A 20,878-nucleotide genomic window follows, 5' to 3' on the forward strand; every position below is an offset into this window, starting at 1 on the left:
TGTCATAAGATTCTACAGTATGAATCTGATCTGTTCTTTGACATAATAGCAAGAGATTATTAATCTCAATTTGTTAATATATGAATTATGTCTTCTATGGCCTAGTTCTGCCAAGACTGGAAGAGAAGTATGTAATTAAAAAGCTAGATGAGCACTGCTTATAATTTGTGCTACAGAACCAGGTATCCCCAGTTTCCAGGCTGCAACAATCCAACAATGAATCTGATCTGAAATAGATCTCTCTTATACAAGCCCCACTGAAGCCCTCAAGCAAGAAATAGTACAAAAAGCAACGATTCACTCAATACTGACATTGGAAGCATATTCTTTTACAAGAAATGCTATTAGCATTATTAGTATAACTATCTCTCCTACTGATACCCCAAACAACTAAGGAAAATAGAGCATTACTGATGACTGCTTATTACAGATTTGTTTATGGCTACCTTTTATTTTGAATGTGTTTAAGATACACCTGTCACTCTATAGAGCCTGTCACACCTGTCACAATGTACAACCAATCTCCCAAAGTTTTGGCAATGGAAATTTATAACTTTACTATAATAATTCAGGAGGATTTAGTGCCATCAGAGAATATTGAGCTGATGTAATGAAGAAATCTCAAGGAAAAGGCTAATACGTCAGGGTATTTATGAAGAAACCAATAAGGAATTCTTACTCATTGTCCCGTAAATGCAAATACAAATTGAAAGTATTCTCTACATGGGTTATTTGAATACTTTATCTTTAGTCTGTCTACAATCATTTAAGTTATTATCAGACAAATCAACAAATTTGGCAAATCAACAAATTTATTTCATTCACTTAAATCCAAGGGGTACAACTAGCATCCTACAGTACTCCATTTATGGCCCTAAGAGTTGTTAGAATATCCATCTCTCCTACAATGGTATATTTTTAAAAACTGCCTTCAGGCTTACTGAGGTTAAGACAGCCATTGGATGCTTTTTTAAAAAAATCATTTCCCGAGATAGGACTAGGTGGGTTTTTTGTTTTGTTTTGTTTTGTTTTACTTGAAGCACCAATTTTTTATTTAACTTTTTTCAATGAAAAAAAATCAACTCACCTATTCTGGTGTTATTTTCACTATTCCCTTACAACTTTCAATAGGACAGAAAATAACGCTGAACGTATGTGGTTAATATAGTCTTCCTATCACTTAACTTTTATAGAGCACTTCTTGGCTGCATTGCACATAATTCTTTTTGATTCCTTTTATCAGTAGAAATCCTACACAACATCCAACAACCTTAATTCTTAGAGGAAAAACAATAACTTACTAACAAAGAAACTTCTATCACCAGAACATAAGTCCATATAATATGATATTTTATTAGGCAAACTAGTCAAGTGTAAAATGTTATTTTAAAGATGGCATCCTTGATATCTGGCACCCAGAACTCTACTGTCTCTCTACTGGAAATTTCATACAGCTAACTGTTGCCGCCATATGAAATGAACTTGTTTGTAAGAAGCAATATATATAAAGAACCATTGCTGGCTTCTATGATAATGGGTTAAAGACTGGAAATGAGTGGGACAAGTTAGTCAGTTATTCGAATGAGAATTGACATCAGTTATTAGTCTGCTTCTACTGCAATGAATTCCTTAAGTTTGTCAAGGTTTGTTATTTATGTAAAGAAAGCATTTCATTTTGCTGGTTTTCAAGATATTATTAACAATTAAATTTCTTGATGCATTTATAATTTTTGCAACCCCTATATACTTTTTTGTTGATTCAGAGAGGATATGATGTACAAACCTGAAACCATTTTTTACAAACTATATTTTTAGAACTTATGTTTATATTTCATTATAGTGATCTTCATATAGTACACATTAAAGCTAGCAAGAGATTTATTGTTAATCCATAATGATATTTTTATTGTATTTATTATTATTACATTTATTTGCCACCCATTCAACCACAAGGTGGTTCTGAGAGACTTACAATGTTAAAAGTATAAAACAATACGATATTATAGTAGTATAATATTTAGGCTTATACAGTATACCGATTCATAATTAGCAGTATCCCTTTTTTGTCAAGATTTGAACCATGGTAGTGATGATATCTTCTCATTAAGATACTGTAGGGCTGCATTATTGATGGCTTTTTTTGCATAATCACATAATACAGAATGTCATTTACATAAATAAATATAAAACATAGACATATTTTCCCTCTTTCCAACTGAATTGCCACAGCCTTCATCAATGGGTCATCCATTTAATAATTTTGGGAAGAGTAGTCTGCTTAGGCCTCTGATAACTGCCAGAATTTTACAAGAAAGAAGAAACACAGAAGTGTGGGTTTTTTTAAAAATCCAAGTTAGTACAGTAGTCCTCAACTTACAACTATAATTGCATTCACAATGTTCCAGTTATTAAGTAGGTCATCATGTGACTGCATCTGATTTTATGACTTTTTTCAGTGGTTATTAAGCGAATGCCACAATTGTTAAGCAAACCAATTTTTTGCTATGGGTGTTTTTTTTATCAGAAACTGAAAGTAAATGCCATTTTCCTGAAAAAAAATGTTGCAAATCAGGATCACATGAGGTGGAACCCTGCAAATATTCATAAATGTGGGCCAGTTGCCAAGCACCTAAAATGTGATGATGTGACTGTAAGGAAAGGGTTGTCTGTTAGAAATTTAAATCTAGGTCATAAATAATCTAGGGAAAGTCTGTCATAACTTTAAATGGTTGCTAAGCAGTCAATCATAAGTCATTGACTATCAATACAAAGGATGAATAAAGAATGACAAAGAATTCTGAATAGACATAATTAAATATGATAGATAAACATCCCTGTGACCTAAAAAAAACCCCACATTATAAATAGAGACTGGAATATTAGGAGGAATAATGTATTTAAAAAGTTTTAAAGCACATCCAAAATATGCATGAGATGGCAGCAGAATTGATCACAAAACTTGTGTCCTATAACCATCAGTTCTAAGGGCTACCAGCCACAAGCAGCAGAGGAAAACAAAGTTTTTAGAGATCCTTAAATCTAAAAAATGAATAAAATAGAATAAAAAGTATCATCCCTTGAGATCCTAAGGCAAATGACTATAGAAGAACAGAGGCATAGAGGCAACTAACAGATTCAGCAGGGAATTAATCTGGATCATTTTCATATACAAAGCAAAGCCACAAGAACTGCAGTCGCAACAAATCACCAGCAGTGCCATAGATATAGTTTTGTAAGGAAAACCTGAAGTCCATGCATGCAGACAAACATACTCATGTTCATAATAACTCGATAGACAAAAGTGCCAAATCCAGTCTTAACATCTGGCTGACTGTGCAATGATGAAGAAGGAGAAGGAGAAGGAGAAGGAGAAGGAGAAGAAGAAGAAGAAGAAGAAGAAGAAGAAGAAGAAGAAGAAGAAGAAGAAGAAGAAGAAGAAGAAGAAGAAGAAGAAGAAGAAGAAGAAGAAGAAGAAGAAGAAGAAGAAGAAGAAGAAGAAGAAGAAGAAGAAGAAGAAGAAGAAGAAGAAGAAGAAGAAGAAGAAGAAGAAGAAGAAGAAGAAGAAGTAGTAGTAGTAGTAGTAGTAGTAGTTGGAAGGGATCTTGGAGCTCATCTAGTCCAACCCTCTGCTCAGGCAGGAAACACTATACCATTTCAGACAAATGGCTGTCTATTTGTGAGCAGCCTCTAACGCTGGGTTTTTCTAATTTTCCTATTGGCCAATGAGGAATAGGTGGTGTAGGTGAATCTGTACTTAGAAAGTGTTTTAGAGATGTTATGTGCTGCCAGACCTTGGAAGCAGGCTATATCATTTGATTTGTCTTTTTTAAGTGGAAATAACCTCACTTATAGTTACCAAGATTTCTGTGCTGCAGATTGTGCTGTGTTAATTGCTAGAAAACAGCAGTTCTTTGTATCTCTTTGCTCTACTTGGCAGTATTTTTTTCACTCTGATCTGCTATGACATGATTTAAGCTAGCACAGCTAATCAAGTAAGACTAGTTAACCTGCAACAAGCTCAGAGCTGTTTAGGATTAACACTCATCGTCTTCTGCTCAACTGCTGAGTGCATGTCTGCACAATATGTTTACTCCTATTCATGAAGACTGTTATGTAAACAGGGCTCTCGGTATCATGATACATGATAATTATAACATGTGATTTGGTTTAGCATTTTGTGTGAATTCGGTCCTTACCATTTCTAAACCATGGTTTATGTTTTAGCATATAGTGTGGTTTATTTCATAAATGATGTTAAATATGTAATGGCTTTACATATCAGACCAGGCAATCTAGGTTAAAATCTCCACTTAACTATGAAAATGGAACAAAGCAGGTTAAAATCATCAAAGCAATATCTATGTGTCTATGCTATAGCTAACATGCACTGAGACAAGTTACTATGGCCACAATATGCTAACATCTCCCTCTCCATTATATTTCTTTTGTTTTATCTAGACGGTTATCTCACTATATAATAATCCTAAATATCAAAGTATAGTATCCTATATTGTGGTCATCCACAACAGAGGCTTAAAACATCAGTTTATTTTCTCATAAGATTTATGCATGTGTATACATGTATAACATAATTCTTTAATGTGAGAAGGAAGGGATGCTAGAAAACATGGTACTGACCACAGATTGATTGGAGAAATTGTAATTGATTTGATTTGTTTGATTTTATTGGTGGCAAGAATCTAAGGCAGACATGTCAAACTCGTGACATCATGTGACATCATGCAACGTATCAGAGCTTTTTCGCCATTGCCAGCAATGGGGTGGGTGTGGTTTCCTGATGACACGTCTGGCCCATGGGCCAGCAGTTTGACACCCCTGATCTAAGGAGTTGATTAACATGAAGAAATAACTTTCCCCCCAAAGAATACAATCAATAGGACACTTTTTGGGTAAACTTATCAATGTACAAAATCTATTATTACCAAGGAGAACTTTTTAATTCTAGAAAGCAGACTTCTATATAGGCAGTCCTCAACTTACAACCATTTGTTCAGTGACCCCTCAAAGTAATAGCAGCCCTGAAAAAAAGTGGCTTATGACTGTCACACTTAGGATCATTGCAGCATCCACACGGTCACATGATCAGAATTTGGGCACTTGACAACTGGCTCATATTTATGACAGTTGCAGTTTCCCCAGGTGATGTGACCACTTTTTGCCACTTTCTGACAAGCAAAGTCAATGGGGAAGCCAGATTCACTTAACCACCGTGCTGCTAAATTAACACTCAAGTGATTCACTTAACAACTGTGACAAGAAAGGTTATAAAATGGGGCTAAACTCACTTAACAACTGTCTTGCTTAGCAATGGAAATTTTGAGCTCAGTTGTTGCCCTAAGTCAGGGGTAGGCAACCTTGGCTCTTTTATGATTTGTGGACTTCAATTCCCAGAATTCCTGAGCCAGCTGGCTCAGGAATTCTGGGAGTTGAAGTCCACAAGTCATAAAAGAGCCAAGGTTGCCTACCCCTGCCCTAAGTTGAGGACTACCTGTACCTTAGATTCCCTTTCCTCTAAATTTTAAAAGCAGATTTATCTGTTGAAACTTATTTTATTTCTAGTATGAGAAACATGTTGAAATAAGTAAAGTTCTTATTTAAACTTCAAAAACTTTTATTTTCCTATCTCCTTCCAGAATTTTTACTGTTGCTGTTAATTACGATTAAGAAAAAGTCAGTACTGTACTAACAGTGCAATTTCCTCACTTCAAATCTTCGGGGGATAATTTATGATAAGCAGAGTGCTGACCCCCATGATGGAGTGATTTTTGGTAATGAAAGTTACCTGAATTATAACTAATTTTACACTGTCATTCGCTTCAGTTCAAATTAAGTAAGAACTCAATCAGCAACCAAGCAAATTTTGAACAGCTCAGAGAGCAGAATTTCTACTTGTAATTTTTGCAAGGAAAATTTACAAATAGTGCAGTGTATAGCTTTTATAATAAGCTATTAAGAAAGTGATCGGAGAACAAATTTCTTTTCCAGCTGTTGCTACCAATTGTGATATCCACAATTTACAACACATTAACTGAGCTTCAGTACTTATTTCCATCTGGAAGTGATCAGAGGTAGCAGATGAGCAAATCATGAGTGTCTTGTTATGACTTTATTAGGGAACAGCAGGCAAAGCATGAAAAGACTAAACTAGTGTTTTTCAACCTTAGCAACTTTAAGAAGTGTGAACTTCAACTTCCAGAATTCCCTAGCCACTGGGCTGAAGAATTCCTAGAGTCAAAATCCACATATCTTAAAGATGCCAAGGATGAGAAACACTGAGCTAAACTCCTTATAGGAAAAAAAATCCTATTTACCATTTGTTTTGCTTTAAGTACAAAGTCATTTTTATAATAGAATATAACAAGTATAATATAAAATAAGACAGTAGAGATAAATACAGTATTTCATTCAAAACAGTATTTATTAAAATATTAAATCAAAACCTGTAATTTTGTTGTATTTTTATTTTATTTTTAAGTAGTGCTAGCCACCAGAATTATGAATTTGAGGTAGGCAGTCATAAAAATTTAATAATACTTGTGAAATTTCTGAAAGAATATTGGGAAGTAAGAAACTTATGATCTAAAATATAGCATTTCGAATGCTTACATATGCTGCATAAATATATTTTTTATTTTATGTTTCCAGCGTAGATTTTCCAAAAATCTTTTGCAAATCTTCCACTTTTTTTTTCTAAATTACTTCATGTTTCTTCAAATCCTATTTCCTGCAGTTTCTACTTTAATCCACCAACATTTTATTGATGATTTATCTCTGGTCAGTTTTCTGGTCTAACAGCGAGCACAAGTCTCTCTTATGTCCTTTATGCAAGAAATGTTTCTAATAGATGGATTTTTATAACAATATGGTTGTTCAAATTGGTTATATCAGTTTTTTTTGTCTAGACTATTGACAGCTGTGCAAAATATAACAAGGTTATCCTATGGCAAGAGAAAAGGAAACCTGGGTGCATTGATTTAAAGTTCCATATTGTTTTTGCGGTGTCTCTGTTACTAACCATGATAGATTGTTTCATTGGTCTTCATAATGATTCAAAACCCCTGTAACAAAGAATAAATAAAGGAGCCATCTCTTTTCTCTGCTATAAATTCCAAGGGTTGTCAGAACCTGTCATGATTGTTTAATATTTGACTTCATCTCCAACTAAATATTGTTAGCAACTTATTGAGGTTTTGTTCCTTTCTACCTCTTGTGCCAGCTTCTCTACAGAGGCAGCAGTTTTGAGAAATAATAGATTCTATTTTCTGGAAAGAAATGAAGAAATATTTCATTTGAGCCAAATATGCTTTGGAAATATTGGAGCACAGGCAGTCCACAACTTGCAACCTTGGAGTGTCAAACAGCAATCATTCCTAATTACAACAACACTGTGCTTGGAGTTCTGGCCATCCCAGGACCCCAACATGATTGCATTGTGAGTGCTTGGCAACCCATTTACATTACGATTGGTTGCCAATTATCCTGTGCCATTTACAACCTTCCCTGCCAGCTTTCCCAGAAAGTCAGTGGGAAGTCTGCAAGAAAGGTCACAAGTCACTAGAGTAAATGTCTCCTATTAATGCATCTTTCTCCAATTCCCCCAATAGATATTCTTTAGCTATTTGCTATTTAGCCATTAGCTAAATAATTTGCAATGGAGACAAAACAACATTACTAGCATATTCTTGAAATTGTGGATAGGAAGAGCAACTATAACATCTTGCTCTTAGGCACTTAGGATGGCACCATGGTAAAGACGATGGACTTCTCAGCTAGATAGTTGACAGCCTGTATTAAAGACCTGAATGTCATGCAATAGGATGGTCATCATGGTCCTCCCTACCTAGCAGTTTGAAAGCGTGCAAATGCAAGTAGATAAATAGGTACTGTTATGTTTGCAGGTTGGAGGCATTAAGAGGAGATGCATGGTGTAACAACAAGCCTTTTTTTATTGTTCACATCCACAGCCAACAACTGCAAAATGGCTCTCAGGCCTTTTATAGTGTCCTATCTCTGGACAACGTCAACCAATGATTGCAGAGGCTGTTTCCCGCCTTGCGCATGTGTGCAAGGCTGGAGACAGCCAGTCTGGTCCCGGACAGCTTTTGGTCTGACCGGGATCCTTTGCAACATTTCTGAGCCTGTTGAATGCTTCAGCAGGCTCAGGACATAACAGGTACCACTTTGGTGGGGAGGAAATAGTGCTCTACAAATCATGCTGGCCACATGACCATGGAAATGTCTTTGGAAATCACTGGGTTACAGCCTTAAAACAGAGATGAGCCCTGCCCCCAACTTACAACCATTTGCTCAGTGACTGTTTGAAGTTACAGTGGTGTTGAACAAAGCGACTTACAAAGCATCCCCATCGTCAGTGGTGGGATTCAGTCAGTTCACACCACTTCAGCAGAACCGGTAGCTACTTTTTTGTTGCCCAGGCCAGAATGGACTTCCAGAAGCAGCATCCACACAGAAAACCAGTTGTTCATATATTTGAATCCCACCACTGCCCATGGTCATCTGATTATGATCAGGACATGGGCAGCCTCTTCAATTGCCAAGCACTTCACAAGATTCCAGTCCCAACTGCAGTCCTAGGTTAAGGACTACCTGTAATTCTATGTATTCAGATTCAAAACAACCAACCAGCATAGAAAATGCTTCATTGGCACAGTATATTATTGAAGAAAGAAATGAAAGGAAAGGTTTCAAAGGATTAGAGAAAGAGTCTGGAGAACAACATTTACTTTCATTATACTTATTAAAGTGTAGCTCCTCTCCAAAAATGTGGAACCGGATAGCAAGTAAAGGAGAATTATTTTCATTTCAGTGTTCACTGACTTTGCTGTTTTGTGAAAGGCGTTGTGATTTATCAGTTTAAGAAGTAAGAATTAAAGCTTGTGCAATCAAATTCAGATTTATTTCTGAATTTATATTGTAGATTTTTCTAAGATTGCAATGTATCCTACTTAAAAAATGTCAATTATAGATTTTAAAAAATTATTTTGATAACGATATTCTGAATACATCAAGATGATTACAATTTTAATTATATCTATTTTGGGCATGCTGCAAAAATAGAAAATATTTTAGAAATATATGATTTTTTAAAAAACTGCTTATTTAAAAAGTGCAAAAAAAGTCCAGTTTTACTTAAATCCCTCTGATTTAGGAAATAAACTTAGGAATGTCTTCATAATTTTTCATACTTGTTTTTTAATGAAGCAATTTTAGTAGCAATGACAATAAAAGGTCATCTTACCTGTTCTTACTGTCTTGCTGTCAGTTGTATACCAATGGCACAAAAATCATAATTAAAAGGATTTTTGTCATTTCATTCTTCTAATGAAATGGCTGGTCTCTGGGCTAAACACTTGTCCATTTAAATGGATGTGCTATTTACATAGTTGTGGAAGTTTGAAGGTAATGATTGCATACATTCCAATAGCATTAGGGCAAAAATTTAACTTCTGCTATGCATTCTGAAAAAGTATTCAAACTATCATTAAGTATTCTATTAAGATGATAAATGGATAAATTTTATTCAACACAATTTGAATATGGAAAAATATTATTTAGCTTTTTCATAATTTGTATTGATTGCTTTTTTTTCTTTTTTCTTTTGTTTCCGTCTTATGAACTTTTATTTTATTCTTTCTTCCTTCTTTTTTCTCTCTCTCTTTCCTTTTTCTTTTTTCTCTCTTTTTTAAGTATTTTCTCTTTTTTTCTTAATGCTTATATCATATATATATTATTATTAATTATTTTATAAGTTGTAAATGTTGTTTAAGTTTTTTTTTTAACAAATTTTAAATAAGCCTATATTCAGTTCTGGGAAGTTCGGGGAGGGGGGAGAGAGGGGTGGGTTTGGGAGGGATTGGGTGAGGGTTGTTGTTTATTTGTAAAACTTTTAAAAAATTTTCAATAAAAAAAAAGATGATATCTTGATGACTATAGAACAGGTCTTTCTTGAGTACCTTACTGATACTCTTTTTGTAAACTTTCTGAAGACAAAGTGTATTACAATGTTTCTAATGTGACCTCTTAGTTAATAGCTTTAGTGACATATAATAAGATAATTCTCTAAATTCATGTGTGAATGTTTGGTTCATCTGAATTAAATGAATTCAAAATTAAATGTGACATTTAGGGAAAACATGAAAATATTTATGAAAAAAATGATAAATTCATTCTTTATTTACATCATGTTCTAATTATATTAACAAATCCCAAAAACGTAGCAATGAAATTAATACCGCTATCTAATCAGAAAAGCATAAGATTAGATAGATAAATAGAAAGAAAGAAAGAAAGAAAGAAAGAAAGAAAGAAAGAAAGAAAGGCAGATAGGAATTATTTTATAATATTCAATCTCTAAAGAATATTAATTGACTTGAATTCTGCTACATTTCCAGAATTTTGTTTATATTGTCCTATCTGTTATGAGGCCAATAACAGTTCTTGTCAATATAAAGGCCAATAAGCAAGCTGAAAATGCTCTTGTTTTAATCAAAATGACAAATATTCCTTTATGAAAATTATAGTTTTCACACAATTAGTTACATGTTTAGTCTGGATTATTATTATGACTGGTTACACAGTCAGCCAATGTTTAGGCTGGATTTGGCATTTTGATCCACCTATCAAGTTCTCTTCCCAAAGACTTGAGATAGGCAGATATTGTCACAAGATGTAAGCTGTTACTAGTAAAGCTGTTTTGCAATTGACAGAGTTATTTTGTCAATGCCGATGACGTTCATTCTACATTAATCCATTACTGACATGTTCCCAGATCACCTTTTAAAACTGCATATATTAGCTCCATGCATTTGTAGTCTAAAACTTATCCTGTCGGGTCTTTGGTGTTCTCCAAGTTTGGCACCAAAGACCTCACGGTTCAGCCCTGAGCTACAAATACTCTTTTCTATCAAAATCTTATCGTGTAGGGTTTTGAAATGGTGCAGTTTAAACACATAGTTCTATTTAGGATTTCTACCTATTTATATTCTGTAACAGCAGACTAATATAATAGCCATTGATAACTGGTAGTTGTGAATATAAATGAGAGGCAGTAAAATTATATTGGCCCTGAACTATAGACACATGGTGTGCTTTAAATTAAAGAGAATTTAGATGTTCCGTTTAAATATTCTCCCCCTGACCATTTAGGAATCAAAGAATCCCATGTGTTCAGACTGTACAATAAAACTCATAATGCTAAAGGAAATCAAGTATTAAAAAGGCTATTTTAGTTCTGGGTAATTCCCCTGGAGCCTTACACACATAGCAACCAAAGTATAACCATATAAGTGCAGAGCTATTACTATTAAACTGAAGAAAAAGTAAGCTATTTCACATTTCTGCTGAATGTTCTATACATATATGCTTTAATTGGTTTGTAAGACTGCAAAATCCAAGAAAGCATTTGTCTACAGCCTAATTTTTGATTTCAGATCAGACTGATGGATGCATGCATATATGCACACATACATATCCCTATATTAAGAATCAACTGATTGAAGTTAATGTGATTCTTAAAACAGTTGCATCCTTTCAGAAATAGCAAGGAAATGTTGTGCTTATATGAATCTCAAATATTAAAATGTTCACAGACCTAGTACTTTATGCCTGGCATATATAAACATTGTTTCTAAGGAACCATTAATTTTTTAAAAAAATGAATAAAAATAAGGTATCACTAATACAGTGTTTCCCAAACTTGACAATTTTAAGGCATGAGGATGGAATTCTGGGAGTTGAAGTCCACATGCCTTAAAATTGTCAAGTTTGGGAAACACTGCACTAATACAATGTCAAGGCAGTTGTGCTGGGGAAAAATATATCTTGAATTAATGAGTTGTGCATTTGTGAATGTTTATTCATTTCATAAAAATGCATCATGAAAAATGAAATTATAGTAGCATAACATTCTCTGCCCAGGCAGCAAAGAGGGAGTTGTAGCAGCAGCTGCCAGTTGGGATGAATCTCAAATCAAGAATAATAAAGGAAAAATAAAAATGGTGCAAGCTGCTAATATATGCATATGTGAAATAAAACAGGAAAATGGACATACTGATGAGACAAAGAACAGAAAAGCACAAGTATCTATCTGCAGCATAGGCACTTAAAGTCAAAAGTAGGTTGTAAATTAAAGTGAGATGATTAAACAGTGAATTTTTCAGCCAGCAGATAAACAAATATCTCCAAAGTTTACCTTAATACCATAGGAACAGATCAATTATTTGACATTAGGAAAGAGTTTAAAATAGCTTATTTTGAGCAAAATTTTATATAAAACAGAATGATTACAGTCCTATTAAACCAGTATTTTAAACATTTTTATTGTGACCTTTTATATATATATAGAACTCAAGGCGGAAAACATTCCTTCTTCCTCCTATTGTCCTTATAATAGTAACTTGTAAAGTAAATTGGGTTAAGAGAGAGTGACTGGCCCAAGCTGATTTTTTATGCTTAAGGCTGAATTAGAACTCCTGGAAACAATTATGATAATGAGATGCATAGAGCCTCATATAGATATGTCCCTTTTCCCCCTTCTGTTTCATAGTTCAAGGAAAGTGTAAAATCTGCCTTTTTCTCCCTTCACATGGCAGTTCCACAGATTTCTTGCTGCTTGGTTTGCTTAAATGCTCATATACATTTTTTTTTTTCAAACAAAGCAAAATCAGCCTGTGGCTTGTCATTCTGGACTGCTCAGTAATTAGAGTTCCTTTTTGAAGTGAGATAATTTGTATAAGGCCTCAGTTTGTATAAAGCTGCAAAGGATTTTTCATCAAAGCAGGTTTGGGACAATATTTTGTACAAATTCAAAAACTGTTGACAATAAGAAATCGGAGAAAGATATGCCCAGTTACAGTGCTGCCAGAGGGACCTTCCTTTGCATTTCTTTTATAGTCACAGTTAAATCAAATTTAGCTGTAAAAAGGAATTATTTTCTGTGAGCGTGAGGGGAGAGAAGAGGAGGATGTGATGTTAGTACTAGCTGTGTTCTTTGCTTGGATTCTGTGTGCAGATTAAGAGGCAGCTACACGTTCTTATTAGTCAGTTTCTAGTATTTCAGTCCAAATGCTTTGTTCTTTGAGATTTTGATCAATACATTGAACTATTTCTTAAATGGCTTATTTATCTTATAGATAATATAATAGAATATATGCCTCTTTACAGAGTAATAAATAGGCTAATCATAATGCTGTTTTTAGATTGTGAATGATACCAAATGTATACATAAAATGCAGTGAAAAAATGAACAGTAATACTTATAGAAAATGAGCATTTTAAAAAATATTTTATTACATGAATATTACATATTAAATGTAAAAATATTTATTTATTAGATTTTTATCTCTCCTTTTCCAATTTTTGTTATAACATCCCTGTTAGATAGGTTGGGGTAAGAGAGAGCAAATCACTCAGCCAGTTTTTCATGCCTGAGATAGGACTAGAACTCACAGTCTCCTGGTTCTTAGACCACCACCACTTAACCATTACAATAAACTGTCTCTCTATAGTAACTTCTCAAAGTGAGATGGGTGGCATATAAATGTAATAAAATAAATAACTTTTCTTTAACATTAAATCATTATTTGGTTGCATTTTATTATTATATTCTGTGTATTACGCTTATATATGTTTCAAGAGCCAGTTTGATGTAAGGTGCTGCAGTAGAAACTGGGAGATCTACTCTTCCCTTACAAAGGCAGCTGGGTGAGCTTGGGCCAGTCAGTCTTCTTAGCCCTAGGAAGGAGGCAATGGCAAACCAGCTATGAAAAATGTTGCCAAGAAAACTGCAGAGACTAGTCCAGGCAGTTGCTAAGATTGATTCAAAAACATACAAATATGCACACAATATATACTTCATATACTCTTACATGAAAATAGAAGGGAAGCTTATAGTTGTCTTGTTGAAGTAATTATGGAAATAATTGTATTCAACACCCTAGATTCCAGAATTAATAATCTCATTAAGGATATATCTTGTTCCGTCCCTTGTTGAGTATTGTACTATTATAGATCCTCTACATGCAAACACCAGCTTCTTAGGAACTCAGGATAGCAGAACTTCTTCCAACATCTTATCACCAGTTTATCTCAAGACTTGCTCTCATATGTAATAATTAAAATTAATGTGAGTCTCATATACCATAATTAAAATTAATATGACTAAAGCAGCCATAGCAGCCAAGGCTCACTTGAGAGTTTGAAAAATAATGACCTTCTGTAATGAATAGCAGATAGGTGCTGGCTTATACTAATGTGGATCAAAAGCACTTTTTCCAAATTACTTTCAGAGCATGCACAGCTCTACTCTTTATCCACACATAAAAAATATTCAGTGTGTTCCTCCAAAGATGTAAGACAGTACAAATATAAAAAGGAAGGAAAGGGGAGGATAAGCATTTATTTTATTGATCAAAGTTTATCTAAGTGATATGTTTGAGAATTCAGGGACCAAATGCTTTGCTCAAGATTGAAGCCTAAGGATTTGGAGCTCTGGTAGCACAGTGGTTAAAGTCCAGTATTGCAGATAAACTCTGCACACAGTCTGGAGTTTGGTTCTGATGAGACTCAAGGTTGACTCAGCCTTCTGTCAAGCATAGTGAAATCAGGAAGTCCAGGCAGTTCAATTGAATATAAAGGTTTATTGCTCTCTATAAGAATCTGAACTACTAATGGTCAAAGCAAATAAGTGTGGCAGATAAGAGTCAGTGGAATTCAAGGTGGACTGGACTTAGGTCTCTTGTGGACGCAAAGTGACTCAAGACTGATGATGCATTTGACACCTCCCTCGGGCTCACCCTGGTCATTTCCTACGCCTTCCATCCTTCTGAGGTTGGTAAAATGAGGAACCAGATTGTTGGGGGCAATATGCAAATAATGTTTCTACGTTGTAAACACCTAGAGAGTACTGTAAAGTGCTATGGGGCAGTATTTAAGCTTAAATCCCATTGCTATTGCTATTTACCTCATGACCCAGAATACAGTGTGACAGCATTGAGGCCTTTTCAACTAGCACTGAGAAGACATTATTTCTCATTTATTTAGATTTCTTGAATTAACCACATCCCTTAAGTATCTTAGAATTTTTTGAGAGATAATTATATTTTGCTGTCTCTGTGAAACTCTTTGAAATTGTTATAATTTGTTTGCTCTATTCCATCAACTTCAGTAGGCACCAAGACAGCCATTCTACTTTGTGTCAACTTCAAGTCAATAGTTAAAGTAGATTTTAAAATGGTAATGCTTTAAAAGGATAGTTTATATGCAATCAAATGAAATATTTTAAAACAAAGCTATAATATTTTTTCTTTAATGGATAATAAACTCCAGCATTAATGAAGCCTAATGGATGGATGGGAAATGAAATATCAGTGAAGTGACAGAAATAAAAACATTTATTCTTATAGAATTAATGAATTGCATTCAGAAAAGGGCATGACATTATCCTAATAGCAGGGTAGCTTGGTTTAATTATGGTTTAAAGATATTTATTTCTGTGAACAACAGAAAAAATCTTTTTTTTCTATAGAAATAATAAAAAGTAATTTCATACAATGAAAAGGAGAAAGTTAATCTAAAAAGGAAAGGCAAGATAGATTTGATATGTATATTCCTTAATTCATGAATTCTCTTTGATCTGTACCATGAAATAATAATAAAGGTCTGAAGCCAAAGATTAAGGATATGCATAGAAAATGTCTCAAACCAACCAACTAATATCATTTGAATAGCATCATATATTCTCATACCTACTTAAATTTCCTATAGGGTATATAGACTTTATAATTTAGATTCTTTTGTTTTGATAGCGTAACATCTTTTGAACTTATTGCCACATGATGTTTTGATGTTTGCTAGTGTAAATGGATTTTAGGAAGCAATCAGTATTACAGGCTGCTTGCTGTTTTAACCAAAACTGCATTTTTTAAATTCATAGTCAATTTATATCTTATGACCGCAAAGTTCATACAAACAAATGAGGTCTGACAATTAGATTATGTTCTCATAAACTGTCTGATAGTATATGCAGCATTACTGAAAGTAGTATAATTGAATTGAACTGATCCTTCATGTAATCTATCATGCTGCAAGACCCTTTCATGTATTCTTTTAAGTCTACAGTATCTATGTGTATGGGCATGACGTGTTGTTTTACTCAGGTGTATTATTAAATAGTATATTGTATGATTACTGACTACAGTACGAGTTCAAAAGATAAAGGTGAAGGTTTCCCCTGTCCAATCATGTCTGACTGTAGGGGGCGGGGCTCATCTCCATTTCCTAGCCAAGGGAGCCATCATTGTCTAAAGATATTTCCATGGTCATGTGGCTAACATGACTATATGCCAAGGCGCATGGAACATTGTTACCTTCCCATTGAAATAGTACCTATTTATGTACTCACTTTTGCATGCTTTCAAACTGCTGAGTGAACAAGAGCTGGGGCAAGTAACAAGAACTCATCCTGTCGTGCAGTGCTTGGGTCTCAAACCCAGGCTGTCAGCTTTCCAGCTGACACACTCAGTGTCTTTAACTGCTGAGCCATTGCACCCCTTTGTTCAAAAGATATTGAATGCAATAACATATGTGTCAACTTTAGTTATTTCAATCTTGCATGTATGCAGTCCTCCCTTCCTTCCTTCTTTCCTTCTTTCCTTCCTTCTTTGTCCTATAATTGTCATCACACTATTCTCTACATTTTCCAAAAATCAGCCTGATTTAGATTCTTTTTCGGTCTTGCTCTGTAATGCCAGAAAAGGTCAGATAATATTTTCCCCCTTTTTCTTTGTAATACCAGTTATATGGCAAAATATCAATAACATGGCAGCTTTGAATAATATTGTATTATATAATTAGTGATGGATAAAGATCTTTCTATTTCACTGCTGTGCTATTCCACTAGGCTAAAAAACCAATTACCAGAAACTAGAACTTTTAAAAACCAGATAAGAAATTTTGCATGTACATTCCAGTATGGATAGCTATTATTCTCTGAACCAGTTTGGGCAGCAAGATCTACACTGATATGACAGTTTAATAGTGAAAAACATATTTAAAGAAAATGTTTTCCTTAAAATATTGTCAGAAAATTGCCTTTGAGGAAGACATAGAGTACTGTCTAATATGGAACAAGTGGTATGACTGGTTGGAGACTAGAAATAATAGAAGAGAATAAATGTAGAAAGGTCAAAAGTGAAAATGTGTGTATAATAATGTATAATAATAATATGTATTACTCTTAGTATGAAGTATAGTATGAAGGAAGAAAAATGCAAATAAGAAACAACGGGGCAACAAGGACAAATATTCTAAAGAAGAATAAGGGGGGAAATGTAAATAATAGAAGATTACTGTGACGAAATCGCTGTTAAAAAAGGGGAGGAGTATATACTGTGTGTGTATGTTGTTATGTTTTGTTTTGTTGGTTTAAAAATAAAAAAAAATAAAAAAAAGAAAGAAAATTGCCTTTCCTGATGGTGTTTTGTCAATGCCAGCATATATAAACAGAATGTATTAGAAAAGGTGCAGCTGTCTAATGAGTTTCTTGACCATTCTTCCATAATAATTTGTGAAATGTTTTGGGAATTGCTGCATGAAGATTAATTAAATTATCTTAGTTTGGGGAAATAGGCTGCACTAAGGATTATGAAAAAGGAAATGCCGACAGACACAGATAAAAGGCAGGTAGGGAATGAATCTGATGCAACACTACAGAGATCCTTTGTTAGAAATCTGTTATGAAGGGCATTTTCCTAGTTCTCTATACCAAGTGAAAAATACGTTTGTCAAAAGCTCCACAGAAAAGGTAATATGTGCATAAATTTACATTTTTAACAGCAAGTATCACTAGTAATAGGAGACGAGACAATTCTCTATAATCAGATTGAAGTCAAATTGTCTGCTTTTTTTCCTTTTGTGTTAACACAAACTAACATAAGTGTTTTCTAGCTAAAAATCTACAAATTAAAAAAATAATTTCTATCTTATTAAATGCATTGTTTAGAAAATATTAAGTTAAACCATGAATACCATGAATATTTAATTGAGAACATTTTGCTTGCAGTGGTTAAGGTTTCAGCCTGGAAGGGAGGAAATCTTGAACCATGTTAGGCACAAAACCAACTGAGTGATCTGGGCCTGTCATTCTCTCTCAGCCCTAAGAAAGAAGCAATAGCAAATCACTTCTGAAATCCTGGGCAAGAAAATTGCAAGGATTAGTTCAGGTTAGCTTTTGCAACAGTTTACAAGACAAATAGGTATTGATTGGTCTACAGTGAGTGATTGCTAGGAAAATTTTGAGATAGATGTACAAACAACAGAAATTCTACTGATTCTAAACTCAGATTTCTATTTGCAACTAATTTTATTTCTGCTTCCTTAATTTTCTATATAGATAAAAAATTAAATATATACAATGACATCATTAGTGAAATTTAATGTAGTATTTTTTGTAAGTGTGCAATATTCTTCAAGTGATATCAGATATTGTTTATATTATCTAAATAACATAGCAAAAAGGTTGGTGTTCCATTTTTCATCTCTAACTTTCTACTGCTAAGGCTGAAACATAAAGGAAAAATTTCCTAACAGTTAGAACAATTAATCAGTGGAACAATTTGTCTCCAGAAGTTGTGAATGCTCCAACACTGGGAATTTTTAAGAAGAGATTGAGCAACCTGGGTTTCCTGCCTGAGCAGGGGGTTGTACTAGAACAGTGATGGCAAACCTTTTAGAGACCGAGTGCCCAAACTGCAACCCAAAACCCACTTATTTATTGCAAATTGCCAGGGCCACATCAGCATTTTGGTGCTCTCGGGGGGGGGGCAGGGAGGCGCCTCTGATGCCACTTCTGGCATGCCACCATGCTGCAAGGTGCAAAAATGGCCGCCGTCATACCACAGGTTGCAGATACAAGGCGCTGCACCATGCAAGAACGGGGCAGGGCTAGTGAGTATCATGCAGGCACTAGCCCCACCCCATTTGCAGTGCATGCTTGCTCGCAGCCCTGTGCACGCATGCACACATGTAAATTGCTTCCCCCTCCGTTTTCTTCTAGTCCACCAGTTGACAATGGTTGGTGACCTCTGCTCTACCACCTCTACTCGAACTTGGTAGTCGGCCGCTTCGCCTCCTTTGTGTTAGGCAGGGCCCCTGCTCCGGGCGACGGTGGTGGCCTGATGGATCTGCTCCTGGCAGCGGTGGTGCATGTGCCAACCTAGAGGGCTCTGAGTGCCACCCTTGGCACGCGTGCCATAGGTTCGCCACCACTGTACTAGACGACCTCCAAGGTCCCTTCCAACTCTGTTATTCTCTATTTTGTATTGTAAAAATTCCTGGGGTCTTTGCCGTTGACTCAGAATTGTTTCTAATGGCACTGAAAATTATGTGCTTTTGATATATAGATAATGTAGATTATGATCTTTTTCTTTTTATCTCTTATAGTATCTTTATTTATATATCTGTTTCTCCCTACTTTTTGTTTAGTTTTTGTCATATTTCACTAGTTAACTTTTTTATATATTTCTGTTATTTCTATGAATAATCACCAAGCCATATTTTTTGCTACTTGAACTGAATGATATTTGTACTGACTGACCAGGAATGGGTCAAGTACAAACTAAATTGGAAATTACCCATACAAATAAAGCCAGTGGTGGAATATAAACAATATACTCACAAAAATAAGCAACAATTTTCAAAGAAAAAAATCCATAATAAATAAATTATAAATTACAATAATATTGTTTAATTTTTTTTAACAAGGACCATCAAGAAAAGAAACTATCTGGTTTGATAGACTTCAACAATATGCAGATTAGATATATATATATATATATATATATTAGAAATAAAAACAAAAATGCGACTCTTGGGAATATTCATATTGTCCAAATAATAATGATCACCAAGAGAATATCTATCAAAAATAGAATTTAATCCACCGAGCTTTCGTCAAATACACTTGACATCGTCAGGGTTAAAAGGCAAACGCCGGGGGGGGGGAGTCTTATATACAGTTGTTTAATGCCTGTTTCCGGCTCCTGGAGCGCGTCATAGGACCCAGCTGATCGAGTTGAGTCCTAAGCATACGCCCCACATCAGCATCTGTCCCCGTTCCATTGCTGGTTTGCGTTCGATTATATGACAGCTCCCCCCTCCCGGATCAACAACAGATTAACTCTAGCAGGCAACTGCGGCTGGGTGCGCCACGATCCGTAGGGAACGGATCACCGGTGGGATGGAATGGAGACGGAGTGGAGCCCGAGGAACCGAAAGAAAAACGGAATACAACTAAGTCCAACCAAGACGATGAGACCGAGGACGAATCCCCCTCTGAGGATATTACCACGCACACCATGACAACCCGGTCACAGTCGAGTAGAAGAATGCACCCCCCTCGGATACTCTCAACACAAAGTTGCGAGATGAAACAGCGACTGCAATTAAAGGGGAAGAGCACCGTACGGAGTGGGAGCGGAGAATTGGGGATGAACGGCAATGGTGCTCATCGACAATGGATGGAACAACGAGGCACTGACAGCGGAACAATGGCAAGAAACATCGTGACTGTGCGCAAGAGAGAGAGCGTGGAAACGAACAGCAGACCGCTCAGGAGAATCTACGGGAAGAAGGGGAGGAGGAATAGTATGGGTGGGGACTATGAGCCCGTGTTACAATCCCGAGGGATAGGAAAACAAGATCAAAGCAGCCTTGGTGCTTGCAGGGATATCGAAAGCAGTGCAGATAATTGCCCACCCTTGCTCACAAAGGGAAATTGTGTGTGGGATGGTGGAGGGGTTATGAGCAGGGAAGGTAAAAGGATCTGGACCCCCAACCCGGT

The 20,878-nt window shown here is 35.2% G+C and overlaps 1 protein-coding gene across 11 annotated transcripts in view; it reads left to right on the forward strand.

The window, feature by feature from the left end:
- Window positions 1-20,878, forward strand: part of DMD (dystrophin) — a 962,852-nt gene that overhangs the window by 790,610 nt on the left and 151,364 nt on the right. The window lies entirely within an intron of this gene.

The sequence above is a fragment of the Crotalus tigris genome, unplaced genomic scaffold (genome assembly GCF_016545835.1).
Source record: "Crotalus tigris isolate CLP2741 ecotype Arizona unplaced genomic scaffold, ASM1654583v1 scf7180000024401.5802323, whole genome shotgun sequence".
NCBI classification, from domain to species: domain Eukaryota; kingdom Metazoa; phylum Chordata; class Lepidosauria; order Squamata; family Viperidae; genus Crotalus; species Crotalus tigris.